Consider the following 20,087-nt stretch of genomic DNA (forward strand, 5'->3'; position numbering starts at 1 on the left):
GGGCAACTAGCTCACAAGACGCCACTGTATGCGCCAGCCATGATGCTACACCACCACCAGGAGCTCTCGGTGACTGGGGAGAGCGTCGGAATGTCACTACTGGCCAAAGCCGGTATCGATAGGATGGGGGACGTGTTTCGAGATGGGGAGTTCGTGGGCCTAGACAACCTAGATTATGTTAATAACCAGACAACCATGTTTCGGTTCACATATTACAGACTCAATAGAGCCCTGAGGGAGCACTACCCCACGTTCCCTTCAGAACCGCAATGCCTTGCCCCACTGCAACTATTAATCACAACTAATGATTTATCACACCTGGTGTCCAGGCTGTACTCGGCCGCACAACTGGACCTGGACGGGCAAGCGTTAAAAGCGAGAGGGCGGTGGGATGCACTACTAGAAGCGCCATTATCTGATGAAGAGTGGGCTAACACATGCGCTTTGACACAAATACTCACACCGAATGGTAATCTGAGGCTGATTCACTTTAAATTCCTCCATCAAGTATATTACACACCAGAGAAATTGTTTAAATTTGGGCTGCAAGAGGAGGACAGATGTAAAAGATGCAACATGGAGGGTGCGGGCTTTGCACATTTAGCGTGGGACTGCGCAAAGGTGGCAGGGTACTGGGGGCAGGTAACTACTACTTTATCTGTCATGCTGGAGGAGGAGGTACACTGCACACCCAAGCTCTGTTTACTAGGGATAGTACCGCAGTTAAGAGCCTTGAAGAAGAAGTTCTGTGCAATAGCGCTCTTACTGGCTAAGAGACAAGTGGCACAATGCTGGCATAGTCGGAAAGTGCCGAAGTTAAAAACATGGTTGCATGACATGTCCACATGCCGTGACAAGTTACAAACTTTCGAAGAACTGCTACCAGCTAAGTCTAGACCCAAAAACATGTGGGTCTATCTAGAGGATTATCTGACGTCATTGCAGGATAATGAGGAACTTCCACACATAGACTGAATGGGTTGCATGATTGCATGAGTGCTGATGGGACAGGTGTGAGATGGCGGCAGGGGGAGAGGGACCCTAGGTAAATTGTAGCGACTGCTGGATGGTACATTAAGATTACATGATACGGCCGAATTGGGGTATGTTGTTCTAATGTTCTTGTTATAAAAAGTGGAAAAAAGTGAGACTCAGTTAGCATGCCAGCTATTAACCATATGTGCAACAATCTGCAATATTCTGAAGCCTGTGTAACATTGGATCACAATGATGGTTAATGGAATAAACGTAGCGGGCCGGCCTCCGGGTTGTAGGCTCATGCTGTGTCAAATGCTTGATTTTCAATAAAGGTCTTGCGAAAAAAAAAAAAAAAAAAAAAAAAAAAAAACAATGTTGGGACATCCATTTACCCACTGCTTCCATGCAGTCCCCGTCTCTTGCCCTGGTAGCAAGGACACCACAATCTGAGTGTCGTCTGCATACGATGTCAAAGCAAATCCAAAGGATGCGATCAAGGGGGCCAACAGGACACATAAACATTAAAAAGCGTGGGGCTAAGAGAGGAAACCTGCTGAAGGCCGCAAGGCAATGAAAAGGGTTTGGAACAGAATGTGCTGAGTGACACTGTTTGCATTCTGTCCGCGAGGAAGGACTTCAGGAGTTCCCATGCTTTACCTTGGACTCCACACTCCCACAACCAGTCCATCAGCAAGTCATGATGAACCGTGTCAAAGGCCGCCGACAGGTCCAGCATAAACATTGCAACATTACCTACCTGGTGAAGTACGGCCCCAATTTCCTCTGTGGATTTTAAAAGAGCGGACTCAGTACTGTGGCCCTCTCTGAACCCATATTGCGTTGGATCCCATGCTTGCGCTTCATGTAGGTATGTGCTTAGTTGTGCATTCATGCTTTTCTCTACCAGTTTGGCTGGCAGAGGGATACGCGAGATAGGCCAAAAGTTATTGGGATCCTTTGGGTCCAGGTTAGGCTTCTTGTGTAGAGGTAATATTGATGCAATTTTCCAGGCTTTAGGAAAATGTCCTTCCTTGAACATTGAGTTGATCATAGCGGTAGGCGTTATAACAATGGGTTCTGGGGCTAGTTTTAATAACGCCACCGGACATGGATCATAAGGGGAGCCTGATTTAGTTGACATCAATGACTTATGAATATCCCTGATGGCTACAGGTGCAAACTCTCCAAACTCGGAAGGAGACCCGACCGAGATTTAGAAACGGCTAGCTCAAAGCGTACTGCCACATGGTCTGACCAGACCAGGAAAGCAAGCCTGTAAAAGTAAGTTGCCGGTTGTTGGAAAAGATTCCATCCAACCTGTGCCCTGTCGTATGAGTAGGCCCACCAACATGCTGTTTAAGATCTACGCTTTTCATAAAATCCAAGAGAGTAACTGTATCTGGGTCTGCATGTGCCTCTAAGTGGAAATTGAAGTCTCCCAGTAAGGTGTAGGAACTGGCACAGAGTCCCAGAGTCCCATTTCCAACGGATTTCCCACCGATTTTAAAAAAGGTCTCCTGAGTCCAGGTGACCTATAAAGGATGGTACCTTTGAAAGTAGCCTGATGGGAGTAATATAAGCAGAACTCCAATGCCTCACAATCTGAAATGGAATCTGTTTCAAAAGTCGCATTAATGGAGGTGTTAAATAACCGCAAGACCCCCACCTTTATTAATAGGCCTATTTAAGGTATGACAAGAATAGCCTGGGGGCGTAGCCTTGACTAAATCTGGACCAGATGCCTCATCTGTCCAAGATTCCATGATAAAAGCAACCATTATATCTTCTTCCTCATGGAAAACCTTGACTCTAACAGGTAGCAAGATGGCTCTCCCTCATCTGGGGCTGGTGATGGCAAAGAGAGAGAGAGATTGCTTGAGACTGGAGTAACGGATCCTGTCCAACCCTTGGGAGATGGGCAAAGAGGCTGGGTCATTGCATGGTTCTTGAGCTACTAATCTATGAGTCATGGGGTTGTCCAAACACTGACGCTAACATTTGGTCTGCTTTGCAGGTATATAGAGGGATTGTTGCAGGAAGGGGAGAGATTTGTGGAAACCGGAATTTTTTGGATATCCTTGTTTACTGAACTTGTTTCATGTTGTATGGCTGCTTCTAGCCTGCTACAGGGGTGTTACACAGGCCCCGCAGTGCAGGCCGCCCGAGCTGCGGGCCTCCCTCGGCACAGTACTCAGGCCTGAGAGCTCCGGATTAAATCCGGAGCAGGGGCCCCTCCGTGTACCTGGCAAGGGGGACCCCTCAACTTTCGATACACCACATGCCTGTTAGGCTGTTTAATGTACTAGATATGTGCATACCTTTTCTTAAGCTTGTACGGTGAGGGCATGGCAGTAATCAATGGGATTGTGTTCCATTATATATAATTATAAAACTTCAATATCATTATAATATTGAAGAACTTATGAATAAGGAGTCTCGTGAAGCTTCTAAGTAAACAAACCACTAACATATTCATACTTTCGTTCTACACTCTAAAAAGACTGTCGAAAAGAAATAAAAGGTACAAGTATTTCTGTAGATTGTTGTAAGACTAGTAACAATGTGCACTTAAAGCAGCAATTGAGGGATACGGATTTATTGAAATTGTATTTTATGGTTCAATGATGAATACTTAGCCCTGAGGAATCATATTTGGTCTAATTTGTGGTTTTAAAATGATACTTTGAGAGGCATTGTTCAGAATGATTTCCTTTCCATTACTGCACCTCAATGCATTCCATCTAAAATGCGACGCACGTTTTTGTTTCAAATTACGTGTAACAGATACATTAATTTTGATTGTACTTCTTGGGCCATGGACTATTATCGAGATAAACATGACTAATGGCAACACTTTGAACAGTGTTTCTGTGTTTTTTTTCTCCCTCTCTCTCTCTCTCTCTCTCTCTCTCTCTCTCTCTCTCTCTCTCTCTCTCACCCTCTCTCTCTCCCTCCCTCCCTCAAGCAGAAAGGTCGTCTACCTCTGCCATTTTCACAAAAGTCTTTTTTTGGACCCAACTAAGGTCTCAATTTCCACTTAGAAAAGAAATGCTTGCTACAGTGCCAGCTTTAGCTCTGGTGTCTCCCGGTGCGACAATGTTTGTTGTTGTTGCCCCTTGAGCTTCTTCTCCATGGATTCTCTTACTACCACCCTCCAACAGTGCACCTAATGTCTCAAAACCCACTCTCTCACATGTATTTCTCTTGTTTTGCAGTGCTACTCATTCCAGTGTAGGGTGTCAGGACACTTTAGATCAAACACACTTTATATAAAGGCTATGATCAAATGCGTGTTAATCTCTATAGGAAATGTTACATAAGACCAAGAGAACTACAAGGTGTAGGAGTCACATATCATCCATACTGGTAGGCTGCATATTTTAAGAGTGCTTGGTCTTGAGAAGCACAACCCCAGGGTTTAAAACGTAACACAGTGATTGGGATTGGCTAACATGAGTTTATTTCCACTAAAGGGAACGCGCTTTAGAAATATATTAATAAAGAAAGATGGTGAAAAATGATGTTCTAACCTATACCTTGGAGTTTGCATGTATCTCTTTGATTATAGCTCATAGCTCACTGTGCTATGTTAAGGTTGTAAATTTTAAGCTGAAAGTAAAAAACAGTCACCCACTGAACTATTTATATAATATACAATTCTGTTACCTTGATAGTACCTATGGTTTGCAGCAGGCATATTAACCCTCTGTGCTACTTCATGGTGTGTAAAGCCTGCCTCTATGAACTCAGATCTCTCTCCATCAGGTACATTAATCACCAGAGTTATCTTGCCATTTTTATTGCTGTCTGAAAATTACTGGACACATAAGAAACTTTGCAGTAGGTGCTTTTAACCCAATAATATACCGGAAAAGACAGCACCCTCTGAGGTCGGTGCCCGGTGCCTCCAATTGCACTGCCCTAAAGCCAGCCCTGACACGCTATTCATATTTTGGGACTTTTATCAGTGGGGGCTCCTCCGTTATGGCGGAGGAGCGTCTCCCCATTGCTTTTGAGCAATGTAAAGGAAAGGAAATATAAAATTATAATAACTTTGAGTTATTATCATTTTATGTTTCCTTGGCAGGCGGGACTGCTCTGCTCACGGAGCAGGGCAGGAGTGGTTTGCTCACTCCTAAGTGCGCAATGACTGTTTGGTCGGCCATCTCGGGACACCCAAATCAGTCATGCACACTTTCCCCGTTCTCCATGCAGGCTGCATTATAGCCTGCGTGGAGAACAAGCCCAGGCCCCCATTCCCTGTTTGAGCATTGAACCAGGATGCTCAAAACCGCTGCATTGCAGCGTTGTGATTGGTCAGGGGAACCTGGATGCTTACCAATCACAATGCTGCATTGCGGCATTGTGATTGGTCGGGGGAGCCTGGCTGCTCTTCCTGAATCCTGGCTTCCTTTCCCACGAGGAGAGCAGGAGCAAGGAGCAAGGATTAGAACCACAGGACTGCGGCAACATAAGTGCAACATTTTGTTTTTTAAATATTTTTTAGTTTTACATTCCGCAACCTTGGACCTCTGTGCCCCTTCCCCCTGCTTTCCCCTACACACATGAGTCATGCCGGACGCCACTGCCTATTATGAATGCCATGGTATCATGACTGATATTCCCCCCACCCATGGAGTTCTCCAAGGGGGGATCAGGAATGTTCAGGTAGTATGAGATGTGCCCAGAGGGTATCCTCAGAATTGGGAATTTACAAAAAGAATCTGGAATACTACACTTTTCTCTGGTTATTTCCCATTTCTCCCTCGAGTCTCATCTGGACATTTCTGCTGCTTTTAGCAGACGTAGAGAACTGGTGGAATGAATTATGTTCCTGTGGTTCTCATAATTTTGATAGTGTCTGATTATACCCACTCCTTCGGAAACATAGATCTCTCTAAATGCGACATATTTGCGTAGTGGCTTCTTTGTGAATATCACTTACTGGCTACGTTGGTGGCTGTGTTACCTTTAGTGGGGGTGGGGAAGGAGGAGGTACTTGATTTTCCAAAGGCACTGATCTTACCAGTTCCCTTATTTAGGTTTAATGCTATAGTGTTGCTTGTATATTTGAAATGGTTTATTATGTGTATGCGTTAATGGTATTCTCAGCTCAGGAGGGAGACAGCATGCCAGCTTATCTTCTGCAGAAAGGTACGAAGTGAAAATGTGTGAGAAGTTGTGTTTCATGCTTTCCAAAGTTTAAGCAAGGCAGTTAACTTCTTCTTGGGGAATGGCCCACTGCTGCTACCAGACTCTGAAAGTTAAAATCTGGATTCCTTGTGCCTGTGGCTGTTTCTCACCCTCTTGGGTATTTTAGATCAATTTATGCCAGGAGGCTAGGCATACATTAGGCATATTTAAATTACTTTCCAACATGTCTAAGCATGATTTGAGTCCTTTGACTTGAGTCTTCTTTTAGTTGTGGTGATTGTTGAGATTTTGGTGGGATCCACCTCATGGGTGCACTTGCCAGTCAGGTAAGTATCCAACTGATGCAGTGCTGAAGAGGAGATCTTGGTGTATGGCCATCTTTTTCAATCCTGAATAACACTCTTAATAAACTTCAATCCGTTAATTCCAAGAGTGGTAGTCCGAATACAGGCACAGTTATCTTTCATTCCACTCTAGGTATAAGTGCAGCTGCAAGTTCACAATGACACAATATTACCACCCTCTTCCATGTACTCACATCACTGAAACACTCTCCATATAGGTTTTTTTTTTTTAAACTCTTTATTCGTGACTGTTACAGGATGACATACATTTCTGTACATTTTCTTATCACAACATACATCAGTCTTTTCCGTTTTCAAACCCAGAAACTTGTGGGAACAGTGCATTTCAGTTACAAATTGCTTGTCAGAGCATTCCCGGGATGATTCCCATATGTACTCCGTACCCTCCAGAATCGTGTCCGTCATAAGTAGCATACCCCAACTGTCCCTTCCTCCCCAACCGCCCACACACCCCCTGTCTCCTGGTCGTTCTCACTCGTTCACTCCACATCCCGGGTCAAGGTGGCACTATGTATGTCTGAAGTGGTAAAAGCCGGAGGTCTGGTCTAGCCCCTGTGAGTCACACTGGTGCCCTTAAGCCTCGTCCCCCTCCCGCCACATTTGTGAGTTCATCCCACCGGGCCTCCCGAGCTGTTCAGGTCTATCTCCTCCAGGTCTATCATCATTAAGTCCCATTCCTGAGCTATAGGATATTTGCGCAGGCCCTTGCTCTCCTTGTCTCGCAGCGCCGCGGATTCTGCCTTGCCCCATTTCAGCAAGTCGCTGCGCCACATTTCTATCTGCGGGGCCCTGGGTGACTTCCATCTCATGGTGAGCACCCTGATCGCCAGCACCAGCGCCAGGTCCGTAAATCTCAACTGTGCCTTGCATGTCTTGGGCCGCTTCCTGTTCCCCAGTAGGCATGGTAACGCTCCCTCAGGGATCTGGAGTGTTGTTATGGAGTGTAGGGTATGTTTGATCGTTCCCCAGTAAGAGTGTAACTTCGGGCATGTCCATAGCATGTGGAGAATATGTGCCTCATCCTGGTGACACCTCGGGCAGCAGTGTGCGGTGGCAGGGAACATCCGATGCAGCCTCTGGGGTGTAAGGTAAGCTCTGTGGAGAACCATGGCCTGTATGAACTGAAACTTAACATTCCTAGACACCCGTCTATGATGGCCTAAAATAATTTTCCATTCCCCGTCCGTTATGTTTCCCCCCGAGTCTGCAGTCCAGGACTCCCTGAGTGTAGCAATCGGTGAAGGCACATGTTCCCTGATGCCAGTATACAGCCATTTCACTAGGTGTCCCCCCGCTCCCATGTAGTATAAGAGGTGCACTAATTCATGCTGTTCTGGTTTCGTCCTTTGCGGGTCCCAAGCCCGTCTGACACAGTGCGTCACCGAGGCGTGTAGTAGGTAGAAGCGTGAGGTGCTCCCGTGGCCTGCACAAACGAGTCATGGTCCAGCATGGTGTCGTCGCCGAACAGGTCTCCCACCCTGTCCACTCCAGTCTCCGTCCAGGGTCGTAATCTGCGCCGTGTTAAAGTCCCCTGCGGTGTCGGGAGTCCCAGTAGTGGTATATTGTCCGCATATGGGGAGGTCCCATTCGAGTACGACAGTGCTTTCTTCCAGCAGGTCAAGGCCACGTGCAGGAGGGGGTGGCAGTCCCCAAGAATCCTAGCATTGGGCAAGAGGAGGGAGTGCAGGTCTCCCCGCGCCAATTTGTCCTCCGTGTAAGCGATCTCATGCAAGTCCCTGCCCCCCACCCATCGAGTCAGCCATTGGAGTTGGCTGGCATAGTAGTAACTGCGCAGGTCCGGCACTCCCAGGCCGCCCTGCCTAGCATTCAGTTGCAGTTTTTTAAGGCTGATCCGCCTCCTCCCCGAACCCCATATGAGGGTGACCAATAATGTATTCAGTGTGGTAAATATCTGACGCGGCAGCAGAACCGGTAGGTTCACAAAATAATATAGAATGCGGGGAAGTAGGACCATCTTCGAGACCGCCACTCGTCCCATTACCGATAGGGGCAAGGACGTCCAGAAGCCCACGCTACCTCGTATGCCAGTAATGGCCTTACGGATATTACCGTCAATCTGGGCCTCCGGGTCCCGGTAGACCTGTATTCCGAGATATTTGAACGTGGTCGGTGCCACTTGTATGTCGTAGGTCCCGAACTGTATGAGGGGAGGTTGTTGGTCATCTCGAAAGAAGAAGCCCAGGGACTTCCCTGGATTTATAGCCAGCCCAGATATGTCCTCAAATCGTCTGAAGATATCCGCCAGAGACGATTGGTCTCCTCGCAGGTTTCGGAGGAACACCAGGATGTCGTCGGCATATATTGAAATCATGTGGTCGGTGCCTCCCACCGGTATGCCGTCCTCCGCAGCTCTATTGCGAAGCGCAATAGCCAGGGGCTCCAGCGTCAACACAAACAGTAGTGGCGACAATGGGCAGCCCTGTCGGGTGCCCCTGTGGACTTCATAACTGTCCGAAGTGTGTCTTCTTGTGCGCGCCCTGGCCGTCGGACCCGTGTATAATAAACGGATCCATTTGATCAGGGCTTCCGGGAAACCAAAGCGATGCAAGACTTCGAACATGAAAGTCCACGTCAAAGAGTCAAATGCCTGACGGAGGTCTAGGGCTAGACAGCCCGCGTGTGGCAGATTGTGGGGTGTAGTTGTCATGAGGGCGTGGAGTCGCCTCGAGTTCTGGGAGGTACTCCTCTCTGGGAGGAAGCCACATTGATCAGTATGGATCAGGCCAGGGAGGTGATGTTGGATCCTCAAGGCAATAGCTTTACTGAGAATCTTATACTCCGTGGAGAGCATGGAAAGGGGCCTGTAGTTACCTACATCCTGAGGGTCCCTACCGGGTTTCGGGATCGAAATCACCAAGGCCTGCATGGTGTTAGCCGGGAGATGGCCAGCCTCGTACGCAGTGAGGTATATTTTCTCCAGGACAGGGGCCAGCACATCAGTATATGATTAATAAAACTCCCCTGGTAGGCCATCCATACCCGGGGTTTTGCCCCGGTTAAGTGAGTGGATCGCTACCTTTATTTCCTGCTGTGTTATAGGCCCGGCTAGAGCCGCCTGGACTCCCGGGGCCAGCACTGGGAGCGTCAAGTCATCCAGGAATTCCGTCATTTCGTCCCTGTCCTCTACAGAGGGGGGAGCATAGAGGGTCTCCAGGTGTGTCTTAAACACAGTATTAATACCCATTTGAGTGTGTATCAAATCACCTGCCGCGTTCCGGATAGACGTTATTGTAGGGCTCTCAGGGGCATCCCGGACCAGCCGGGCAAGCAGAGCACCGGACCTATCTGCCTCTGACTGTTGCCGTTTCAAATAGGCTCCGTAGTCCATCACCCTCAGGGTCTCTAGTAGTTCAGCATGTTCGATATTACACTGCTGTAGATCAGGTCGGCGGTCAGGGTCCTGCCCCACCGCAATTTCCAGGTCACTTAAGCGCGTCTCTACCTCGCACAATTTACTATGGATCTCCTGTCTGGCTCCCACCAGGCGGCCTATAGCAGCCCCCCGAATTACGGTTTTCATTGCGTCCCACACCACTAAGTTCGAGGACGCAGAGTCCCAGTTTGTATCGAAGTAGCCAGTTAAGGCCTCAGCTATATGTGAGTGAAACGGGCCATCCGCAAGCAACGCAGGGTTAAGCCTCCAGGTAGGGACAGGCGAGGGTATTCTACCCCAGTGTAAGTCAAGCGCCAACGGCCGGTGGTCCGAGAACGTTTTAGCCAGATAATCTGCTGCGTCGCATCTGGCCGTGAGAGAGCTGGAGCATACAAATCTGTCCAGTCTGGTGTGCAGGTTGTGTACAGGGGAGTAGCATGAATATTCTTTATGTGTCGGGTGCAATGTGCGCCAGGTGTCAACCAATCCCCAGCCCCGAAGCCATGTCCCAAACAATTCAGATAGTTTATGTGTTCCCGCCGCCTGAAGGGGGGGGGTGTGACCTATCAAGGGTCACATCTAAGATCATGTTCCAGTCACCTCCCAAGATCCAGGGGACGTCCGCCCAGTCCGCCAGAGCCCGGCCCACCTTAGCTAAGAACTTATCTTGGTCGAAATTCGGGGCGTAGACGCTACCCAACACTACCACTTCCCCGTCTAGGGTACCTCTCACTAGCACGTAGCGCCCTTGGTCGTCAGTCCGTCTCTCCAGTTCCACAAAAGGAGTACCATGACGTACCCATATCGTGGCCCCTCTGGAGAATGCAGAGTATGTGGTAGAGAATACAGTGCCTCTCCATTTCTTCCGCAGCAGGAGTGCTTCGGAGTGTGTCAAGTGTGACTCCTGTAGGAACACTATATGTGCCTTTTGTCGCAGCAGGAAAGCATGCACCCTGTGTCTCTTCTGCACTGCCCCCAGCCCTCTCACATTCCAGATGACCAGCCTATACCTACCCTGTACGTCAGCCATAACCCCGTGTAGGTGTCGCAATGAGTGTTCCCATATGTCCTAGTGAGTGACTCGCCCGTGTCAACCAGGAGACAGTACCCACCCTATCCCAAACCCCAACTGTGGAGGCGCAGCCTCTGAACTCCGCTGTGCCGAACAATAAACTGTGTAACATAATAAAACAGATAACGTTGCATACGCTAGTGGGGGGTCGGCCAAGCTCTGGCCGTGTCCTTAGTGCCATGCCTGATCAAGCCGCCGGCTCAACGGCGCCGCTGGGAGAGTTCCATCGGAATTATTCGATATGTGTAGCCACGTCTTGTGGAAGGGGGGGGGAAAGAGGAAGGGGGCAGGGGCAGGGGGGGGGGAAACAGGGGTGGCCCCATACTAGTACAGCCAGTGAACAGCTGCCAAGCGCCGTAGGATCACAGGAGATACAGGAGTCACATCTCGCAGTCCTCACATCCGAGGCTCCCTCCCCACCCAAGGGTAGGGCACGTAGTGTCCGCCATCAGAGAAGGGCCACACATAATGTCAGAGCAAACACAGTTTGCCTCTCTCCCCCTCCCCCCACCGCCCCCCCCAGTTCACACATAAAAGGATATTGTGGTGTACTCAAGCTTCAGGTCTGGTCCACAGGAGGTATTACTCTTGGGCATTGTCCATAAGTTCGTCCGCGGTTCTAGGTGTCACCGTCGGAAACAGGACCATACTATTGTCCGAGTCCGAGTGGACTGTGCTATCCTCAGTGTCCGTATGAATTGTCTCTCGGTCCTCCCTGAAGGTGCCCACGGCTGCCACTGCATCCACCTGTCCCTGCCTTTGCTGATGGGCAGTCGGTTTACGCTGTCTTGGGTGAGTGCGTCGGACGCCGTCTCCGTTGACCTCCTGATTCTGGCCGTCTTTGGACCCAGCATCCGTAGAATCCTGTGTCGGGTCCAGTCGTTCCTCAATGTCCATCACCTCCATCCACTCTTCCACATCTGTGGGGCTTTCGAAAAAGTGAGTTTTCTTGTCATGGATCACCTTCAGGCGCGCAGAGAACAGTAAGGCATAACGCAATTTCGCCTTTTGGAGTTTCTGTTTCACCTCATAGTATGATGACCGTTGTTTTTGCACTTGAGTGGTGTAGTCTGGGTATAATGATATTCTTTTATTCTCCCACGGTATGACCGATTTTATTCTGGCCTGGTTCAGCAGCATGTCTCTGTCCCGGTAATTCAGGATCCGGACAATGAGCGGTCTTGGCGGTTGGCCCGGTTTAGGTTGTCCTGTTGGGATCCTATGGGCTCTCTCGACACAAAAGAACGGTGAAAGACCTTCAGGGGCGATGTCATCCCGGAACCATTGTTCCATGAACTCCGCCGGACGGGATCCCTCGCTTCTTTCCGGCAGGCCAATCACGCGGATGTTATTGCGTCGATTACGCCCTTCCGCATCCTCCACGCGTTCCATCAGGGTTTTGACTTGACGCTGAATCAGCTGGATGGAGTCCGTGTGCTCCGCCACCGCCGGGGCAATTTCAGCCAGCGATAGACCTTGATCCTTAACTTTGTCCGCTAATTTCTCATGGTCCGCCTTAAGCAAGGAGAGATTAGTGGTAAGGGTACCCATCTGCGTCTCCATCACAGCTCTGGAGTCTCTAATCTCTTTGAGTATAAGGTCCAGCTTATCACCTTGCTGACTCTCTGGAAGGGTGGAAGCCAACGTCAGCGGCGCAGAGCCCCCGGGGTCCGCATCTGGAGTAGGGCCCACGCCTGGCCCCTCCTTGCCCTCCGTGTTCTTCATGCCTTTGCGCACCATGTTAAGCGCCCAGTGTCCAGACGGCGGTAGGGTCGCGTCCGCAGGCGATCACCAGCCGTCCGAGGTTCGTCTGTTGCCCCCTCGCAGGTCGCACCCAGCATCCACTACCTGGGGTAGCCGTCAAAGGCCGCCGTGGCACTGCTAAGGGGGGGGGGCGCTTAGCCTATAGGGGCGTCGGGGCCCTCCGTAGCGCCGTCCACCCTGAGGCGCTATTTCTTTCTTCCCTTTCGGCTTACATCAAGGGCCCAAGAACAGCAGCAGGATCCAGTGGGTGCCACCCCGTCCGAATCAGCCACACCGGGCCGGTGCCTCGTGACTAGGGCCCAGCCGGCAATGAAACAGTTATGGCGCTCCAGGAGTAGTATCAGCCCCACTCCAGGCGCCCCGGTCTCTAGCTCGCCCCGGGGGGAGGCCCAGACACCCCCAGCACCACCTCGTTGCAGCCAGGCTATCAGGGCGTCCCGGCCGGACCCGGTCCTCAGTCCAGGGGTCCCTGCCGAATCTAGTCCGCCCTCAGCTGGATGTGGGGCAGCATCGCCCCACCAGGCCCCTCCGCACTTCCTCGGACCTCTCACCTTCGGCCCTCGCGGGCAGGGGGTAACTCAGTCGGCGGGGCCCTCCCGTCAGTGGTCGCCACCAGCGGCAGAAACACACGGGTCACAGCATCCGCGCTCCGGCGCCTCAGTCCACCGCTCAAGGCCGTCCGCAGTCTCCGTCCTTTCACCCGGCACCCGGGGTCGTAGGGTGTCGCCTGCCCCTCTCGGCTGTCGCGGGGTCGGGGTTCCTGATCCAGGGGTGCACTTCCGGTCACGGGGCCCCCGGCGCGCCGCCACCTTTCAGCCCTCGTTCTCCGGGTACCGCTGCTACTCGAGTCCCTGGTCCGCAGCGTGACACCAGGCCTCACCCCCGGCCACGGCGTAACTCCGGGGCACCGGCCGCCAGAGCTCCAGGATTTTCAGCGAGGCAGGCGGGGTGCAGGAGCTACAGGATACAGCCATTTTCGGTCGGATACGGCCCCTCAGCGTGGGCGACAGGATCGTTCCTCCCCCAGCGGCACCGGAGCACTAGCAAACTCAGTCCGCCATGTTGGCCAGCTAGCCACGCCCCCTCCCCATATAGGTTGTTCTGCCTACACACACACACACACACACACACCCCTTCATCCCTAAATGAACACTTCATAAGCTTAAGCATCCTAACTCTCTTTTGGCTTTGCTTCACACCGTGGGTGGTGCGAATCAAGTACAGTAACAACACACTTCCAGTAGTGGTACAGGACATAAACATTTTATGCACTTATCAACACTAGAAATTCACACTCTTCCAACCAAGCATGCTACTTGTCCAGAAATGCGCTAAAGCTCCTCGTCAGGGATATGAAGCCTTAAATCGGAGAGATGCTTGTGGGTTCCACCTCTAGCAATTATTTTCTCACATCTATCTTCTATCAGTCACCTATCTCAAAGAGAGGTGAATTATCAGCTGCAGAAGACTGTGCTTCCCATGTTAAGAGATCTGGATGAGGAAAACAGGCATTTTCCAAAACTACTCTAGTGGATGATCTGATATCATGCAGATCTTCTCATCTACAACGTTCATTGGATGCCAGCACTATAAAGTGTAGGTGGGCATCTTCATGAGAAGATACTCTGCTGACAAAGAATCACGGTCAAATGATCATTGTGCCAAACCAGAGCTGTCGGTAGCAAAGAGTGTTATTTTCCTGCAGTTCTGAAGGCTAAATGAGAAATAGTCAAAATGTTGCCCTTTTTCTCGCATCAATCTTCTTTAAATACTTGCCGGTGATAAGGGCTCCAAGAGTAAGTTACCCAGAGGGCTGGTTCTGCAGGACTGGAGACTGTGGAACCAGATAGCATCCTCCAGGCAGTGCTCCTTTCATACTTTAGATAAAAAAGATATGCAGAAGCTAACATAAGCTTCGCACCAAATATAGAAATTGGACTGAAATGCACCACTGGGGTCAGCCCCTTTGGTGAACAGACTTGAATGTTTCCCTCTGAGAACACAGGAAAGTTGGAACTTAGCTGGTCATACAAAGGTTTTGTGTATTTGAACATTCTGTCATATAAACACTGTACTGGTCAGGATGCAAGACTACTGACCATGGCGTGAAACCATTTACTTGCTAGGCTGGTTACGTTTAGAACTGATAAAGAGTAGAAACAAAAGCAAGGAACATAAACTCCTAATGGAGTCCATTTCACAATGTACTGCAGCAGCCATGTGAGACTGGTTAGCCCATGAAAACGTGTTCATTCATGCTTAGCTCAAGTACATTTTTGTACTGTGTAGAACAGTGCTTTTGAAGAGTGGAATTTGCTCACAAAAAATCTAAACTTGATACTGATAGAGGTTAATTCCACTGACTAATCAAAAATCACATTGAAATTCTTACGCTAGTATCATTTTGGTGGAATTACAGAATTTTCTTGAAACGCAGTTTGTAGAGATCTGGAAGCTGGCTGTTCCTATTTGTATATATGATAACATATATGATGTCATCACTGATTACTGATGCGATTTGAAACTCATGTGTATGTCATTAGCAATCCATTGGTGGTATTATAGTTTTGTTTTAGTTTAAAACAGGTTTTTGATTATAACCATAACATTTCTCTAACTGAAGATTTAAATGTGTTTATATATTGTTTGTGACGATGTTAAGTAATGTATCTTAGCTGAAAAACATTACATGATAACGTTTCTTTGAATTGATTTGTTTTGTAATGATATGGACAACTTCCTACATCTTGTGTATAATCTGGCCTTCAGTTGTTGTTGGGTATGACTTGTCGTAATGAGAAGCAGGCATGGTCATTAGTCATGACTTGCCCCAGTACTCAGTCCACTACCAACTTATGTGCAGTGCCCTAGTTCCTTAAAAATTATTGGGAAGAGGCTGTGATCATGCCCAGCAGACACTGGGTAGAGGGCGTAGCTTCGGGCCACACCCTCTTCACAGTGCGGTTGGCAGACTTCTGACAGTGTGTGGCCTATAGGTTTCTTTTAGGAGAAGTTAATCTTTTAAGTATTAACAATTTTGACCAAACTACACTTCCCAATGGCCAAGTCTGCAGCTCCATAGGAGAGTCACTTTTTGATTGTTAAAACATAGGCCTTTCTCCGTAAAGTCACACTAATTTCAATTGTACAAGCTCTTGAGTTTGATTTTGTTATTCCTTGGCAGAGTGTGCAAGAAAGACACACGACCAGGGGGGCATTGGGTTCCAACATTTATGTTTTCTTTTCAAAGAGTTTTTCTTAAAAATAAACAGGATAATTTTGCACAAAATTTTGCACATTATAAGAGGTTAATGGTTGCTGTCAGCTTTATAGTTTGGTGTAAATGCTTTCAGTGTTTAATTATATATATATGTATATATATTTTTTAATAATCACAAACACAATTGGGCTCTTTGTGTGGCAGGTTAATGAACTGGATCACTAATGGAAATTTGAATATAATTTCAAACCAAGTTGAGGATTTTTTTCCATCAGAAATGTCCACATTCTGACGTACATGAAGCTAAGAAGTGAGGGGACAACGTGAGTAACACCAGGAAGAGATACTGAAAATTCAGGACTAATTTCCTGAATTCTTGTTCGATAGAAAGATAATCCATCACAGATGTGAAGGATATCCGTCCACCTTACATCAGGTGCATTAAATCCTAATGCAATTGTAATACTTTGGACGGGATATCTGTCATGTTTGAGTTAGACTCTAAATTAGGCACTAAGGGGCTAATTACGATGTCGGTTAGAATTCATTTAGACCGACTCGGTCTCGGAAACGTTTCCGACTGAATCAGATTCAGGGAGTCCAACCAACCGATTATGATGTTTCCGAACACCATTGGGTCGGACTCCCATTGATTTCAATGGGAGCCTGTTTTCCAACCGACTACACAGCCTCCCATTGAAGAGAGGGGTGGGTGGGGAAAATCATGCACCCTGTGGTGGGAACCCCATGGTCCCTGCCACACTGTGAATGGTTGGAAAGAGGGGTCCCATGGATACCCCCACAGGCCCCATTCGGAAGGTTCAGGGTGAAGGAAGGCCTGCTACGGTACCCTAAAGTCAGATTCCAACAGCTGATCCGTGTCGGAGCAACCGATTCGGAACAACTGTCCAAATCCGACATTGTAAATGCGGTCCGTAGACCTGTATGAGTTGGTTCCAAACAAATTGGTTCCTCTGAATGCCGTTCGGAACCGAGTCTTATTCAAGTCGGAATGTCCGAGCGGTTTCCGACTATCGTAATCGGTCGGTCGGAAGGCTTTCCAAATCAGTCGGAAAGACTGGTTCCAAATCGGATTCAGATGAACCGAATGCCATTCGGAGCCTTTCTGACCGACATCGTAATCGGCCCCTATGATTCGATACTGGTGAAGCAGCTCACTCAATTCCTGAATAGTCTAGTACATGTAGGTCATGACCAAGACTCCTGTTTCACAAATTATATTCTGCAAATAAACTTTGCTTAACCTGTGTGTTGACAAGTTAAAGCACTTGTCCCTAGGATGGAAAGGGCATACCGCTGCATGTAGGGAGAATGCAGAGGAGCGTATGGCAACCAGTGGAGAGAGGTGGGGTGCTGACGGGGATGTGGGCTATAAGAACGGACCAGTTTAATGGATTGAGAATGTATAGTAGGAAATGAGTAATATGGATTATTAAGACGTATATTACATCCAGAAGAGGGGTAAATGGTTGTTGTACAGAACAGAAGGGATTGTTGGCAATTCGTTAGGGAGGGAGATTAGCTTTCCATGAAAACAGGGGTAACATCTATATCGTTTTCCTGAAGGGGCTCAATGAAGGAAATGAGTGTGGGAGAGGTAATAAATGTCATATTTTACATTGATTCACGGTGATGAAGTCAGTTGTTGAGTATTGCTTTGATGGTAATGAATATTCATTTTATTGTTGTTTTTAGCGTACCCAGATGAAGGGCACTTGGGGCCCGAAATGCATTGGTTTTCCATAATAAACGCTGCTTTGGATAAACTCCTGCTCTTGTCATGTTTGAGCAAGAGGTCCGGATGGGCACAGCTTTTACACTAGAAACTTGAAAATGGCACAACATCCCGCGTATGGATTGAAGAAAATATTGAATGCAATGAAAGACATAGAGAGAATGGTTTACGGGGTTAAACATTGGTTTAAAAATTGAAGAACATGAACTGTCTGCCAGAGTGGCGCAACACAGCTGTGCAGTCGGTTTGGGGCAAGATGTTGCCCCTTCTACTCATCAGAAGAGAGCACTCTTTGAGGGTGCCGGGGTGGGGCACCACCTGTTGATTTAGTTGCTGATTTACTAGTGTTGAAGTGCAGATCCCTGGCTCAGAGAAGTGCCACCAGCTGTCCAAATGAACACAAGCTAATGATGTAGTCAGAGGAGGCTGCTGCCAGTGCACTCACACTCCATCTCTATTTTATAAACATTTAGGGCCTCATTAGGATCGCGGACGGACTTGCGTCCGTCCGCGACCCCAGAGGATGAGGGAACGTCCGCATGGGCTGCGGCGTTCCTTCATGTGCGATTAGGATGTGACCGCCACCCTGGCGGTCACATCCTGGATATTTAACATTGCGGCGGGTGCTGCTTCAAGCAGCACCCGCCGCAATGTTAAAAGTGCATGTTTAACATTTACATGCACAAAGCGGCAGGCACCGCGCGGTGCCTACCGCTTTGTGCAAGTAAATGCTGGGGGGTACCATAGGTACCCCCCATGTGCACCCCCCAGCCGGCAACATCCTGGGGGCCCGCAACGGGCCCCCAAAATCAAAAGTACACATGCTTTTCCATGGCAGAAAAACCGCCACGGAAAAGCATGTTTACAAATGCTTCCTAATTTGGCTGGCGGTGTCTGATAGACACTGCCAGCCAAATGAGAGCTTTTCCGCCGCGGTTGTAATCCGACCGTGGCGGAAAAGCAGCGGACAGTAACCAAGACCCACCAGCCATCGTAATGCGGCGGTGGGTCTTTGGTGAGTCCGCAGAGGATTTTCCGCCTCCTCCGGGCCGGAGGTGGCTTCCCCCGGCCCGGAGGAGGCGGAAAATCCTCCATCATAATGAGGCCCTAAATGCAGTTTTACTGCTTTAATTTCAATGTCCATATCCATTCCTTAGTCTATTTAACACATGCCATAAAATGTGTGTACTGTACGCAGAGTCTACACAGGCAAATTTGAATCTGAGGTATGAATATGATTAGCTGCGAGCAGTTTAATGTTTGAAAATTGGGAAGACAATTGTCCTGGTACCATGATGATTGGAAAACGTCGTTTTTGGCCGTGAAGTATCAAATTATGAATGATGGTTCCCTGGACCCAGTCATTGGCTGTTCAGACCCACGATGATAAAATGTGGGCACTGTAATCAAACCTTCTGTTGCAATTTATAATTAATCTGTGGCTTCATCAATCAATGTTTTAGTATGTAGACTGCCTCGAAAATGCCAGAGTTCATGTTCTGGGCCCCTTAACTGCAGTGCCTAAAGTCTATACTTAATGCTTAGTTAAGTAATTGAAAAAAACACAGGGGACACAGATACTCCTGGGCTATGGCTGAAGTTTAAAGCAGTAGTGGCTGCTACCGGAGTAGGGTGGTGGGGTGGGGTGCGAAAAAAACTTTTATTAAAAAAACACTTACCTGTTGCGGCTGGCTGCCGCCTCTCCACTGTTCTTTTCTTCCTGCAGAAGGATACAGGAAACAGCAGAAAGCAGCAGGCTCCCGATCGCCAATCACAACGCTGCAATGTAGCGTTGTGATTGGTCTGAGTGCTGTGGATCGCGATCAGCCAGGGAATGGGGGCCTGGGCATGTTCTCCATGCAGGCTGAAATGCAGCCTGCATGGAGAATATGGGAAGTGCACATGACTGTTTTGGGCGGCCCGAGAGGGCCAACCAAATAGTCATTGCTCACTTATGACTGGGCAAACCGCTCCACCCCTGCTCCTCTGGCCTCTGAGCAGCCCTGTACTGCCCAGAAAGCTTCCGCAGCAGAAAGAAGCTTAAAATGATAACGCAAGTTATTATCATTTTATTTAGCCTGCTGCAGAGCAGTGGGGCGACGCTCCTACGCCTTAGCTGAGGAGCTGCCACTCGCTTAAATGATATGGCCACAAGCACAGTGGGAATGACTACATAGGCTGCTATTAAGAGCTAGAGGTATGTAATCATGATGTAACAGGAATTACTCACTGAGTTGAGATTTGAAGTTCAGTGGGTGACAAAGTGAATCCCTGACATTTCACCAGCACAATGCTATTAGGTGTCTCATGCCAAAGAACATATTTTGTACAATAGTAATACTCGCAGTGGACTTTGGGTCAGAAAACTCACTATCTTTGGTTGG

The 20,087-nt window shown here is 48.6% G+C and overlaps 1 protein-coding gene across 1 annotated transcript in view; it reads left to right on the plus strand.

The window, feature by feature from the left end:
- The window catches only part of STK39 (serine/threonine kinase 39), a 1,290,321-nt gene that overhangs the window by 205,093 nt on the left and 1,065,141 nt on the right, over positions 1–20,087 (plus strand). The window lies entirely within an intron of this gene.

The sequence above is a fragment of the Lissotriton vulgaris genome, chromosome 2_1 (genome assembly GCF_964263255.1).
Source record: "Lissotriton vulgaris chromosome 2_1, aLisVul1.2, whole genome shotgun sequence".
Lineage (NCBI taxonomy): Eukaryota > Metazoa > Chordata > Amphibia > Caudata > Salamandridae > Lissotriton > Lissotriton vulgaris.